The sequence below is a fragment of the Podarcis cretensis genome (assembly GCF_951804945.1).
Source record: "Podarcis cretensis genome assembly, chromosome: 5".
Taxonomy (NCBI): domain Eukaryota; kingdom Metazoa; phylum Chordata; class Lepidosauria; order Squamata; family Lacertidae; genus Podarcis; species Podarcis cretensis.
The window spans coordinates 26,423,168-26,437,734 of NC_137174.1; the positions used below are offsets into that span (position 1 = coordinate 26,423,168).

Genomic DNA, 14,567 nt, shown 5'->3' on the forward strand with positions numbered 1-14,567 from the left:
GACCGGGTGGAGAAAAAAAAATCTTTTGGTTTGGGAGGATTTAGAAGCATTCTCTCACTGTCTTCTTTGAATGCTGATGATTCTGTTTCTTGTGAGGAAGAACAGCCAGTGAGTAAAGCCTAACTATAATCCCCGAGTCCTTTCCCCAACACTCCAGGGTATATGGAAGAATGCATCTGAACATGCACAAAGCAGTATCTCTGTTGAGTAGTCTCTTTGAGTACGCAAGGCAAATAAAAGAAAAGCGTATAGATAAAGACACCATGGTTTGGGCCATGTGCAAAATGGATGATAATAATAAATTTGTTACATTGGCAATCTGAACCCTGCAGCAAGGAAAGCTGAATTCTGCGTCTGGTATAAATTATGAAAATTCGGTAATCTGTCTTATTTTGTATAATGAATTCTGGACATTTCTGCAGTTTGCATCCTATGCACAATCTCTGATTTTGCCAGCTGTATGGAGGGATGAGGAGCCGTGCAGAGTGTTGACATTCTGTGTCTGACCTGAAACTACATTTCAACCTCCCCTTCAAGCTTCTGAGATTCCAGGAAGTATTTCCTGTGCATTTTAAAGTGTATCTTCATGGCCATAGGGACTGGAAACTTGCTCTTTTTAAAAATGCTGAGATTCCCAGGATGGTGTGACTTCTGTGGCTGTTTCTACATCCTGCATTTTGCGCACTTCAGCAGCATATACGGTCCTTGATCATTCTATGTATCCTCACATATAGGAGAAACCAGGTCAGAGGATGCAGTTGCCAAGAAGATGAAAGCCTCTCCATTTTCTTTTCTTTGCTTATAAATAAATGCAAAAGGTAACAACTTGACTGTGTCATCCATAAGGGGAGAGGTGACATGTATGGGGAAATAATACTAAGGTTGAACAAAATGTCATGGCATGGATAGTTTTAGTTGAATGCACTAAGGGAGGGAGTTTTTATTCCTCTTGCTGCTCAATTTCCAGCTGAATCAGTATAAAAATTCAGAGCCCGGGTGATGCAGATCTTTTAACAGCTACAAAAATAAATTGCCAAGCCTAATGGTTTCCATGGTGAAAGTCTTGCAGGCTGTCTAGAAAGGGCCTTTATAGAAAGCTATCATGTTGTAAAAATAAACACAGATGCACATTTCCCAACATTTTCTCGACGGATCCGTCAGAAGTGGGTGTTGCCATCACTCCAAATATCTGCAAGGAGAAGATTTCTTTGTAGCAGAGCTGGGCTCCATCAGTCACCCAGCTGGTCATCATGAGCCCATCATTCCCTCTCTTTTCTAGCTGACTTAAATAAGTCCAAACAATTGGCTATCAGTTGTCATCCCTGACAGGTTGTGGCGGTAGGTAGCCTTATTCAAAATGGTGCCTCACTTTCCCACAGCTGGTTCAGGCTGCCTCTGATGTGTTTCATCGGTTATTATTATTATTATTATTCGGTTGAAATTGGCTCAGGGCTGAGGGGGATATTAATGGAAGCTTCTGTGGCTGATGCCTCTTAGTTCTCCCCATCCTTACAGCACAGAGACTCCATGTTGTGCAGAACCAGCCATTTCCTCCTCGAAGCTATAGCTCTTAGGCTGGCCTGAGACGATGCTATAGGCTTGGAGAACAGCTGTAGACCTTAGATCCCAAGGTGCTGCTTGGGTCTCCTTCCCCTGCTTACCACTAGTGCTACTGGGCAAAACATAGGAGCATCTTCTGTGATCCCCTTTATTCTGTGCAATCTCCCTTTTCTGAAGGTTACTTGTGGGACTGGGCCAAGCAGCAACCCCACCGTCAAAGCACTTCTATTTATTTTTTTGTGTGCCCACTGCTGTGAACAACAGACGGAAGTAAAAGGGCCTTGAATCATCCCAAACGTGATTCCCAAAATCAAGGTCGGAACTATTTTCAAAGCTACTTGCCTGCCTTCCCCCCTCCTCGACTTTCTCAACATTTATCACACATTAATTATGTCATTAGGAAAACAGAGAAATGTAGCTGTAAGAAGAGACTATGCTGTTGAATTCGCTAGAGGAAAATCCCCATGGCTTTTTCTTCTTGAGGCATATGTGCTCTACAGACAAACAGTGTTAATAATTATTTACTGTTCCCTGGGGGGGGGGGTGGACCTTGGGAACTGTAGTTCTGTAAAGGAGTGCAGCAGTCTCTAGAAATTTCTAACAGAGTTTTCAACAGGCTTGCTGAACTACAATTCCCAGGATTCTGTGGAGAAAGGAATGGTAGTTCAACTAGTATAAAACTGATAGGAAATGCTCCCCCAACCCGGTGCTCTCCACAGTTTTTTGACTGTGTGTCCCATGAGCCCCAGCAAGAATAGCCAGTGTGGTTGTGCATCATGGGAGTTGTAGTTCAAAACATCTGGAGGGCACCAGGTTGAGGAAGGCTGTTAGAGAAGCATAATACGAATAAGCAGGACTCTTACTCGGGTGCTCATTCATGAGAAGGTCTCCTGACCAGGAGGATTCCAGTTTCCCACTATTAATTGGAACCTTTCTCAGCTTGCTGTGGCTACAACTTTAGCAAGTCTGCTGGCTCGAGTGGAAGAGGAGCTTCATTTTAAATGTAAACCTGGGGCACTATGGGGAGTGTAGTACAAAAACAAACAAAAAAAATCAATAATTTAAACAAAGAGCAAGAATTTTCAATAGGAAACCTGATACTGTTTTGTAAAAGTGCACCAGTCAGTTGTCATCATCCCAGCCCCACCCCAAAATTAGCATCTTTGCATGAAATATTTTCATACTCAAAATGAACAGGGCAGCCCCTGCTCTTCTGATTTCTGGCTTACCTTATGAAGCACTCATGGTATGAAATCATTGGATGCGGTTGATGTCTCCTGCTATATGAAAAACTCCCAATTTCTGGCTCATATGTTAGTGATGAAGCTAGACTTTTTATTATTCATTTGGAGTTTTAGGCTAAGGAGCTTTACCAATTCATTTGATTCATAAAGAGTCTCCCCTTTAAGCTGCTCTTGCTCGATGCAGAACTTCCATCTGCACAGACAAAAAAAAAGGGTGGCACCTTATTTATTTTTTTCCAGCATTTCAGAGGCGAGATTCAAGGCTAACGTATTCCCAAAGGCTCCTGGTAACACAGGAAGGCTTCTCTTTGCTTGGATGGACAACCGATAATGGCTGAATGCATTGCCCAGAGGCTAAAAGTCATGTGACTCTTAATCTAGACCTTGCAGTCTATAGATTGCAATCAATGCTGAGATGTGCTGATGAAACACAGGGGGGAAAGCCAATAAAGGGAGAGGAGGTTATATGCTTCTGGGCAAAGGTAGAAGCTATTTAAATAGTTGTCGTTTTCTATAAATGAAGCACTGTGGATCTCTCTCCCCCTGCCTCCTGCTTCTTCTCCTTAATATGTATGGTTTTAAAATTGCAATAACTATGGAAAAGAAAGAACGCCCCCCTTACTAGAAAACCAAATAGATTGATGCACATTTTCAAAGAGCCCGCTCTTTCTCTACTCATGTAAAAACACCAGGCAGGCCCCACAAATAACCCAGAGATGCGTTTTAAATAAAAGGACACATTCTACTCATGTAAAAACTCACTGATTCCCAGACCATCCGTGGGCCGGATTTAGAAGGCGATTGGGCCGAATCCGGCCCCGGGTCCTTAGTTTGCCTACCTATGATTTAAAGCTTACAATAGGCAGCAAAAGATCAGAGTTTGGCAGAACTCTGCAGACTTTGCAAGTGTCTGGATGTGTATCCATAGTGCACTGCTTATGTGGGTCCAGTTGAACTGCCTAGAATCTAGGTACATCTTTTGCTGCAAACAGGAATCCACATATCCACCTCTAGAGCCGTCATTAGCTATGCACTAATTGCGCACAACTACAGCTGGAGTGGGGCCTGGCTGAACATTGTGTCTCTGTTAATATCCCCTGTGCTGCCAAGAATTTTCACCATACACAACTGAAGCAAAGAAAAACCAGACTAGCCCATCCATTAACTACTCCCTAATGGAGTTAATCAATCTTCTGCCCTATTCACCAATAATTGTGTGCGAAAATATGGGTCTTCTAATATGCCCTGAAAGCATGAGGAGGAATCTTCTGTAAACCCTTGCAGTGGCTGTTTGTAATGGTTGAGCTACTCCAGATTCTGGAAGCAGGAAATTTGGGGACAGGAATAATTTTTGGCAAAAGCACTATTTGCTCCAAATTTATAGAGCCACGTGAGAAACTGAAAGGAAAAGGAGGTGCCTGGAGGCATCTGGAAGCTAGCACAACTATTGCATATTGCCCAACTACTATTCTGGCCCTTATGCCATCTAACCTCTGCTTTAAAAGCTCCGAGGAAAGAGAATCCACCACCTCTTGAGGGAATCTGTTCCACTGTTGAAAAGCTCTTACTATAAAGGTAAAAGGTAAAGGACTCCTGGACGGTTAAGTCCAATCAAAGGCAACCATGGGGAGCGGTGCTCATCTCGCTTTCAGACCAATGGAGTTGGCGTTTGTCCACAGACAGTTTTCCGGGTCATGTGGCCAGAATGACTAAACCGCTTCTGGCACAGTGGAACACCATGACGGAAGCCAGAGCGCACGGAAACGCCGTTTACCTTCCCTATTTATCTACTTGCTTTCGAACTGCTGGGTTGGCAGGAGCTAGGACAGAGCAACGGGAGCTCACCCCATCACATGGATTTGAACCATTGACCTTCCGATCAGCAAGCCCAAGAGGCTCAGTGGTTTAGACCACAGCACCACCTGCTCCCCAGCTCTTACTATATCCTGTTTGGGCATATATTATTCAAAATCCCACATTGTTCCATGAGGTTTACTCCCTAATACGTGTGCAAAGGGATTGACACGTGAATCTGTGCCATACAAAACACGAAGGTAGTGTGTTGGTGTGTGTGGCAACCTCCCTCAATAAAGACGGGAATGAGGTAATGTGACCAGATTTGGGTGCTGGAAAACCTAGACACACCCTGTCAGTAATACTTGAGAGGTTTGATATTATCTGTATGTGGGAGCATTTTCTAATATTCAGCAGCAAAGATCGTTAATAATTTGAAGGGGAAACCTATGGCCACTTATCCTTCAACCCAGAGGATCAAAGTAACAATGAAGCATTTTGTAAACAAAACTGGAAGTTTACTTAAACACACTCAGTGAGGGTTATAGCTTGATGGTTACTCTAAAAAAGCACAATGCTGTGTTTCAGTCAAAACTTCTTCACGGAGATATTTAAGAACCCCCACTTTAACCTGTTTCTGAATAAACTGATTCCGTCTGATGGCCATCTGTCATGGATGCTTTAGTTGAGATTCCTGCATCTCAACTAGAAAACAAAAACATTGCTGATGCTACAGTGCAGAGGCATAAACCCTTGAGCTCCCTTCCAACTTGATGATTCTGTGATTCAGAGAGTCTTGTTTCTCCCATAGCCACAGCCTTGGATTAAAACAGAAATCAAACATTGCTCTGCCTCTCTCTCCAGCTTTCTGCTTTATTTCTAGGTCACATCCCTTCACTCTCAACTCTCAACTCAGGCTTTGTTCTTCTAGCTATCTCTGAGTTGAAGGAGGGGCCCCAACCACTTGTCATCTCTCACAAAGCCTGCTTTTGTTTGTTCTCTGAATGGCCCATCGCCCAGGAGATCACCTCAACACAGCCTGGTTATATTTTAACACTTCCTGGATCCAGGAGTTAAAAGGATCTTGCATACAGCCTAATTCCTCCCCCACCCCAAACTCTAAGCAATGTTATTGCTGCAAAGTACAAGGCCTGTGTTGCAACTACTTGCATCAGGGGTCAGCAACCTTTTTCAGCCATGGGCCAGTCCACTGTCCCTCAGACCATGTGATGGGCCGGACTATTTTTTTTTTGGGGGGGGGGGAATGAATGAATTTCTATGCCCTACAAATAACCCAGAGATGCAATTTAAATAAAAGCACACATTCTACTCATGTAAAAACACGCTGATTCCCGGATTGTCCACAGGCCAGATTGAGAAGGCGATTGGGCCGCATCTGGCCCCTGGTCCTTAGGTTGCCTACTCCTGACCTACATGCACTTAAAAGACATGTCGAGGGTCAGGCTAGAAAACAAAAACATTGCTGATGCTACAGTGCAGAGGCATAAACAGCCAGTCTCTGCCAGTCCTTGCATCATGGCTTACGCCCATAGCAAGCTGTGAAGAAGGACTTGGTCCATGCAACACTTTTGAACAAGGAGCAATAAATAACCCTGGACCCATTTAAGCCCAATTTGCCTTATTGTTCAAATGCAGTAACAGCTGAGGATCCCATACTGTTGCCATAGTATTTAATCAGTCCTAATTTTAGTGGGAGGGTTTTATTTTATTGATTTCCAATATCTATTAAGAAGTAACAGAGGAAGCCTCATAGTTCATGCAGCGGTGGGTGGTTGCTGTGCTCAGACCCCAGCTGTGCCATACCGAATCTCCTCTTCTATGCAACAGTATGTTCTTCCACCCAACCTTCGTACAATTTTCATAATGGATCATGGGGAGATGGTTCTGCAATAACAGCTGTTTTCACAGCTAGTGAAACAGTGCCGCACTGTACCATTCTGTAAGGGTAACAGTGTTTGTGTGTGTGTGTGTGTGGAATAGAACCGTGATTGCCACAACACTTTTCATGTTTGTCGTAAGCTGTTACTGAATTCAGGGAGCACTGCATCTCAGAAGTCTTCCACAAACCACCAGGAGTACCACTGGATGGCAGCCCCCAGTTAGAAGTGTTTCTGACAATGAGAAATTGAATACTGTATCTCCAAATGACAGAAGCTCAGTGGGCTGGTTCAAGCTAATTCAGATGGAACCCGAAACAGTTGCTAAGCTTTACGTGAATGAGCTTGAGGCAGCCTCAAAGCTCATGTGCCTGCCCTCCTTCTCTGGCACAGCTGTGAGGAGATCAGAAACATCTGTTTCCATTTATGAACTAACCAGAAATTCATATAAAGGCTATTAATGGCTTAAAATGCAACATGGTCGATTTGGTCCCCCGGCCCATTTCTAGGGGCTTTTGCACATTGCTGTACACACCTGAGAGGGGGCAGGGATGGCTTTGCCTGATGCACATTACCAGCACAACTTTTCAAGAAAAAAGGGTGCCAGAACTCACCATGAATGCCTCTCTTGTTCTCTTATAATGGCAATGGTGCCCACCTAAGAGATGCCGGGTCTGGGTTCTGGCGAGTTCTGGCTGGAAAAAAGCCCTGCACATCACCTATTAGATTTTCCCATGCCTGCAACCCCCAAACTCATTCATGAAGTTGCCATCTACATGTACACCATGGCATCTCAAAAGTGTACACACCTCAGCTCAACTGCAAACCGAGTGTAGCTTACATTTTTTAATCGGAGGGAAGCTGGTTTGAGAGAAAACACATCAAACAGCAGCCTTTCTCAAGAAACGACCAGATATGGATTGTAGATACTGCTACAATCTGCAGTGGGGGGGGGGGCAGTGGAGCCAGAGAATAGAGTAGGGTATACACAGCCTAAGCCTGAACTTGGGTTAGTAAACTAAGGTTAGTGAAGAAGCCAGGCACACACACCATGGATCATCGATCCTGGCTGGTTTGAACTAACCATATCTTAATCAAAGCATGGATGGATAATTCTGGTGAGTAAAAGCAGAGGCGACAGCTTCTAATCTTCCCTCAGGCCATGTTGAGGGAAAGGCCTTATCCCCACTTCCTCCTTTTTTAAAAATATTTTTATTAAGATGCAGTCATACCTCGAAGTCAAACGCCTTGTGAGACAAACGTTTTGGCTTCCGAACGCCGCAAACCTTGAAGTGATTGTTCCGGTTTGTGAACGTTCTTTGGAACCTGAATGTCTGACACAGCTTCCGCGGCTTCCGACTGGCTGCAGGACCATGCCTTGGTTCCCAAACATTTTGGAAGTTGAATAGCCTTCCGGAACGGATTCTGTTCAACTTCTGAGGTATGACTGTACTGTATTAAGATGGGGAGTGGGGTTTTACAAGGTACATACACCATCTCTATTTTCACATCATAAAGTCTTTTCTACACATCAGTCATATTCAATGTGAGACTTTGATTTTGTATACGGTATAAGGGCAGGGGAGGGGAGGGGGAGAAAAGAGAGAGGGAGGGAGAGTGGGGAAGGAGGGAAGGTGGGTAATAAAACTTTCGTTCTTTTGCTTAGTGTGTGTGAGAGGTTTTGTGTCAGTGTCACGTGGGTAGGTTCTCTTTCTATTCCTTTATTAGTTTTCATGGGTATTGAGAGAGGTTGGGGGGTGGTCCTGGGCCTAGCTGGCTACCTTCTGCTGACTGCAGCGCGGCTTGTTTGCACGTGTGTGGAGGGAGGGATTGTTGGGTCAAGTGAGCCATATCAGTTTGTATGCTGTCGGTGGGTTCTTGTTGTTGTCTTGTAGGGCTGTGTATGTAATAAAGGGGAGCAATACCAGGGTGAAGGTGTCCTCTTCTATTTGTCCCTGTCCACACTTCCTGTTGTCCTGCTGCTTTCACCTGGGGAAAACTGCTCTTTAGCACTCAGTTGGAGCAAACGATCATTCCAGATTTCCCCTGGATTGCAGTTTGTTCCAGTGTGTCGCCAAAGAGTGGGTTTTCCCTAGGAAAGGAGTGGGGCAAGAGGAAAGCTGCTCACAGCCATGCCTAGAAAGTGCAGGTGAAGTGGGAAAATGGCCCAGATCCATGCTTTCCAGGCATGGCACGAGTGAAAGTGTGGCAGAGCTCATAGAGAGAGGGGTAAAGGTAAAGGGGCCCCTGACCGTTAAGTCCAGTCATGAACAACTCTGGGATTGTGGCAAAGGGAGCCGACTTTTGTCCGCAGACAGATTCTGGGTCATATGGCCAGCATGACGAAGCCACAGGCACAAGACGTTTTATGTTGTGTTTTTCATCAGACGCAATTTGATCCCCACAAGTCCTTTGAAAAATATGTGTGTGTGCACCTACTGCAAAAGGCTGCTCACCACAGCCATATATATATTTGTAAATGAGCTTTTTGAAACAATTCCCACATTGAAAAGCAGAACTCAACTCAAATTGTGTTTCCTGTTCTTAAGTTCTATTTTTTGTGTGTGTGCCTATTGATTCTGCTCTCTCTGATCTGCAGAAGCCACCCAGCAGATGGATTTTTTAATGAGTTCACAAACATTAGAGCATTGTTCTTTTGAAAGCCGCCTGTACCTTGCCAATATTAATAATAATCCAAGAGCCCAGTCCTAAGAGGCTTCTGCAATATTGTTATTCTCCCTCCACTTCTCTGAGAAGCTCCAGGGCTGGAGAGCTTATCCAGGTATGGTTTCCTTTGGAAGGAGGTGGCACGAGGCATACAGTATTGGGGTTTTGTAACATTTGCATTTATTTACAAGTCTACAGACAGTGCACCAGTGAAGACAGGGTTTAAACATGCTGACAAGTAGCCCAGAATCCACTGTTTGCACACCGGGTTCCACCCAGCACCCAAAGTTCTTTTTTACAGAGTCAAAACTCAGCAGCGGCTGGGACAAGCGTGGGTGATGGTTGCCTCACTTGTCCCGGCCACAGCCTGGCTCCTGGGCTGCTGGGCAGAGGTTGGGGCTGGGGTGCTCAGTAGCACCCAGCGGCAGCAGGGGGTGGTGGCCCCCCTCAATATTGGGGGAGCTTAAGCCCCCTCCACTCCATATACCTAGCGCTGCTGGTGTGTACATTGAAAGCTGTAGGTCATAGAGCTACAATTCTCAAAGTTTCCTGTGCATAAATATAGACCATAAACCATGTTGAGGATTGTAACTCTATGAGAGGGATAGGGGTCTCCTAACAATTCTCAGCGCCCTTGACCTACATCTCCCAGAATTCTTTGGGGGAAGCCATGACTATCTGAAGTGGTATCACAGACTGTTTTAAATGTATTGTGCGAATGTGGCCTAGCAATAAAAAAACCCCCTTTTTCCCCTTTTAAAAAAATAGTAGCCCTTTGGATATATTCTGTAGGAGTCCCCCGCCCCCCTCAGATTGTTCTCCCTTCTAATTTCACTGAAAGAACCACTTTTTACAGCAGACACTGAGCTGCAAAATTTGGGGGCATGTCTCTTAACAGTTTGGGGAAGGGGTGAAAAGTTGAATCAATCCCACACCTTCCAATCTTATTAGAGCAATGCATTAGATTTTGGTGGCCTTTTGAGCAAATGGATGGATTCACACTCCCCCTCCTCCCATTTTCCACCCCCGCAGCTGTGCAGTCTAAAGTTATCTTGTTTTCTCATTTATAAGTGTTGTTAAAGGAAGCTCCCAGGAGATGATGCACTGTACTGAACATGAAAGCTTTTGCTGAACTGAATTTGCCGGGAAGAGGAATCTCAGTAGCTCGGCTCCTTATACGCTGCAGTGTTGGGCAAAATGATCAAGGTGGATCTAGACAGCTCATATGCACGGCTGCCTTTTTTCTGCACAGCTCAATGGTGGCTGTGCGATGTGCCCGAAAGCCACCACTTCTGTGTCCTGCTCCTCGCTAATGAGGGTTGCGCTTGGAAATTGCCAGATAGCGGTGGAGCAAGAGGATTGGCAGGCCTTGAATTGGAGCAGGGAGCTCTTGGACCTTCTGCAGAAAAGGGAAAGCTGGGATGGGTCCAAGGCTTTGGTCGGTGGTTCTTGAAGGAGACTAGACTCAGAGCTGGGAGAGAAGGGTTCAAACCATGTTTGGAAGTGGATCTACAGTTCTGCTACTCTTAGGTTGCCTCTCTGCAGGGCTTGCTGGGACAGGGGTGAACTCTACATCATGCTGTTTCAGTGAAGGAATCACACCTGTGCAGATCTTACCAGATCTTACCAGAAGTTACTTTATTGGTGAAAGTGTTGGAGGCTACACCACCTCAGTAGGCACCATCCTTTCCCTCGAGCTTCCAAATGCCTCCAGCTTTGGTGCTTCTTCACCACCCATACGCATACCTTCCCCACATATTCTTTCCTTTCTCCACTGCAGGCCAGGTCTGTTTTCTCCCACTGCCTGGCTCTCCTACCAATAAGCGGCTCAGGCGTGAACCTGGCTCACCATGGTGTCCACTAGTGATGGGAGAGAATGTTCCTGGATTAATTGTTCAAAGGTGGTGCTGCCTTGGACAAAAAAAATGATACACTCAAGGAAGCCTGTGTATGCTGTATACATACCTGGAACTGTTTTGATCAAGCAGGTGCTGTTGTGGTTAGGATCCGGGGGGCAAAATAGGTATAAATAGAATGGCTAAGCTGACCTTGCCCATCAGCTCGGTGCCACTGAAGAGAAGGCCCTGCTCTGCCCCATTTTAGACACCTAGGCTTGCTTTGGCCCCAAGAGACAGCTGGCCTTTCTATGTCACTGTTCGCAATGAAGTTGCCTTTGGCTGAGGCAAACAACTGGTCCAGCTGACTGGCTCACCAGACACAAGGCCATCTTCTCCCTAGAACAAGGGTGGGGAAGTGGATCCAGCCAGAAGACTAGACCCAGAACTGGCCCACCCCCTGTGGACCATTTTTGACAAATAGGCACAGCTACTCAACTGTACGACATGAGGTAACATGAAGCTTAAGGCCCATACGCAGGCACACGTCTACCTCCATTCTTAACAAAGTCATCCCACAGTGCTAAGATCAAAGATAGGCCTCAACAGCTAGTAAACTAGCCAATTAGAATTTCCTGTTATAAAGGAGAAAGCCATAGTGTGGACCTGGTACAATCTGTAATAGAGGGAGGCAGGTACCCATATTATTTTGGAACCACGAGGCACCTCAGTGATCATACCATCTTATGCAACAACAGCACTGCACCATGTGATGGATGCTCCAGCATCAGAAACAGACACTACCTTTTCAGGCTGTTCCCTGTGGAATGACTCCTGAGTGCTCTCCCAGCCTACAGTTTTGGCAGCTGGCCCTGGACTGTCTCCACTCTCCCATCAACATGAAATGAATCAGCTTCCCCCTTTCCCACCCCCTCCTTCCATAGTCCTGTCCTCTTTTTCATGTTTAACTGTTAAAAGGCACAATACCTATTTTCTCCCTGTCCAATGAGTCCTGAATTTTGCAACTAACACCAGAATATTCTTCTTCAGACATTTTTTTACCTTCTTGCCTCACAGAGTATTTTCCTGGCCTCCAAAACTTTGTTAGAGTACATGTTAAAATCTGAACTACTGAAAATTATAGCATTTAGCATTTCTGTGACACACTCAGAATGAATACACAGATTTAAGTATCGTGAAATGTAAAAAAGTAAGCACGTACATTCTAAATCGTATCCACCACCTAAGGCATATGAAATGATTACATGAGATATATCATCTGTCATTCTTATCAGAAAGATTCCCATTGTCCTGCAGGGAAGTACAGTAAATATGAGATCTGTTTTTGCCTGAGAGATCTTGACGGTGATACTGCCATAAGGCCCAAGGTTATCATTCTTCCTGCAAGGATGACAGACATGGTTTCCCTCCCTATTTTATCTGCACAACAACCTTGTGAGGTAGGTTAGGCTGAAAAAGAATGATTTGCCCAAGCCTAGGACTGTCACTCTTTGCTACAGCATCCTGTTGAGTCAGTGATTGAGCTCTACACTTTGATAAGCCACTGTGTGGTTTTATAAACGTATGTAGGCGAGACTCCACCCTCTGCCCACACCCTTGCTGTAAATGCACCATAGAGCACTGAATCAGGAATCTCACCATCAAGTATTCTATAAGACAGAGGTAACTAACCTGTAAATTTTCAGATGTTTTTGGACTCCCAGCTCCCATCAGCTTCAACCAACATCTTTGCCATCCCTGATGATATACCATTTTTTCCTGCCTGAAGTTTTTCTTTGTTTGCTAGCTTTTAACTGAACTTATCAATACAAGCCTCTGAGACAGAACAGGTGGGCACTGCAAGCTCAAACTTACCCTCTGCAAGCTTTTTCACCTGAAAGGGGGGGAAATAAAATTCCCCCTGCCACTGCCAATGAACAACCAGCAGCTTGAGCAGACTGGCAGTTCTGAGCCCAGATAATGAGCAGGAGAAAAAGAGTGAAGAACTTCTCTCCATCTGCCCTTCCTCTAGCCACCTCATGCCCTGCCAAGGTTGAGTTTGGCTCCTTTTTAAAAAACAAAAATTAAAAATGGGGAACTCTGTAGCTTGAGCAATAGTTAGGCACTCAAAGGCTTTAGCTGAAATGTAGATAGTTGCCATAGCAATGCATACAGTGATGACAATTCTGGGCTTTATGGGATTGGTCAGGCATGATTGCTGTTGAACAGTGCTGTGGGCTCCTTATATTACAAATGAGAGCATCATAGGAACCCCTAGGGTTTGAAGCATATAGAAGGGAGTTGTTAAGGCATTCTAAAGAAGCTTCACTATGGCTCCAGCTGAACATTTTCCATGTGTCTGTTCCAAGCACTCCATATATGTGTGTTTTCCTTCTCCTGTGACACATTTGAAAGCTACAAACATAGGGGTGGGCTTGGAGAGCCAGAGCATTCTGCCTGGGGAAAGGAAGAGCTGAAAGAGAGGAAACTGGGCTACGATCATTACAAAAATGTAGATTTAGAAATATCCAACTAAGTAAACACTCTGCATTCTCCTGGGTTTTAAAACCAAACCAACAGGAAGGTTGAGGGAAGCTTTGGGGATTCTTGCTTCGGGTGCTGCTTTCCATTTGAGCCCAGCAGCAGGGATCTGGGGTTTTCCTGCACCAGTGAACTCCCAGCAGGAAAACCCCAAGATGAGTTTTGGCATTTGACAAGCAGGTAAGCGCCGCTCCCATCTTGCTTTCCTGCCTCCTCTTCAGCTCTGCTTGCTTGCGCCCCTCTTTCAGGGTTCCTCCCTTCCAGCATTCTGCATGCCCATCTCTATCTACTCGCCAGGTCCAATTTCCAGTTGTTGTTTTTCTCAATCAGTAATTCCCAGACTTCACCCACCCAGCCAAGAACCACTTGAAAATTTCTGAGGTTCTTGGCGGACCACCTAAGAGTCATCTACACTTCCACTTTCTAGGCATGGGTCTGAGAGATTTTGCCTCTGCTCCTGCTCCACTGCTTTCCCCCGGAAAACCCACACTTTAGTGCTAATTCAGAACAAAATGCATGGAAAACCCACTTGCTATTTGTTCTAGTAAAGTGCTAAACCTTGGGTTTTACCCGCAGGCAAATGGATTTATGGATGAGCCCTTAATGACTTTTTTGCCTGTGCTAATTCTAATCGGCTATCACAGTATGAATTTTTTCATTTATTCTTGTTGCTTCTTTTCTTTCTTACACCGTATTGCATTTCATTGCATTACAATTTGAATTCCATATAAAATCATTCAATAAAAATTATTTTTTTAAAAAAATATGAATTCCATAGACTATATATTGCCAACATTCTTCACAGATATGCCGTGGACTTCATGAATGCAGCATGCAGACCACTGGTGCTCTGCAGACCACATTTATCATCTCCTCCTCCTCCTCCTCCTTCTGCAATCACTCGTAGCTGAGTAAGATTGTCTTCCATAAACATAGTTTTAACAATGAGTCCGTAAGTGACATCTAGATTTAATACTCTGGTAATACTCTCAAAGAGAGAGCTGTTTCACCCATTGCTTGTGGACTAG

At 44.9% G+C, this 14,567-nt stretch overlaps 3 long non-coding RNA genes across 3 annotated transcripts in view; 1 reads left to right on the forward strand and 2 right to left on the reverse strand.

The window, feature by feature from the left end:
• LOC307215980 overlaps window positions 1-12,850 on the reverse strand; it is a 61,728-nt gene extending 48,878 nt beyond the window's left edge. The window contains exon 1 of the long non-coding RNA XR_013838837.1: window positions 12,691-12,850. This is a non-coding gene — a long non-coding RNA (uncharacterized lncRNA). The remainder of the gene's footprint in view (window positions 1-12,690) is intronic.
• LOC307216006 overlaps window positions 1-14,567 on the forward strand; it is a 51,284-nt gene that overhangs the window by 19,901 nt on the left and 16,816 nt on the right. The window lies entirely within an intron of this gene.
• On the reverse strand, window positions 1,072-5,298 carry LOC307216165. Its single transcript, XR_013838967.1, has 3 exons — window positions 5,230-5,298; window positions 2,424-2,577; window positions 1,072-1,189 (listed from the first exon to the last, which is right to left on the reverse strand). It is a non-coding gene; the product is annotated as an uncharacterized lncRNA (long non-coding RNA).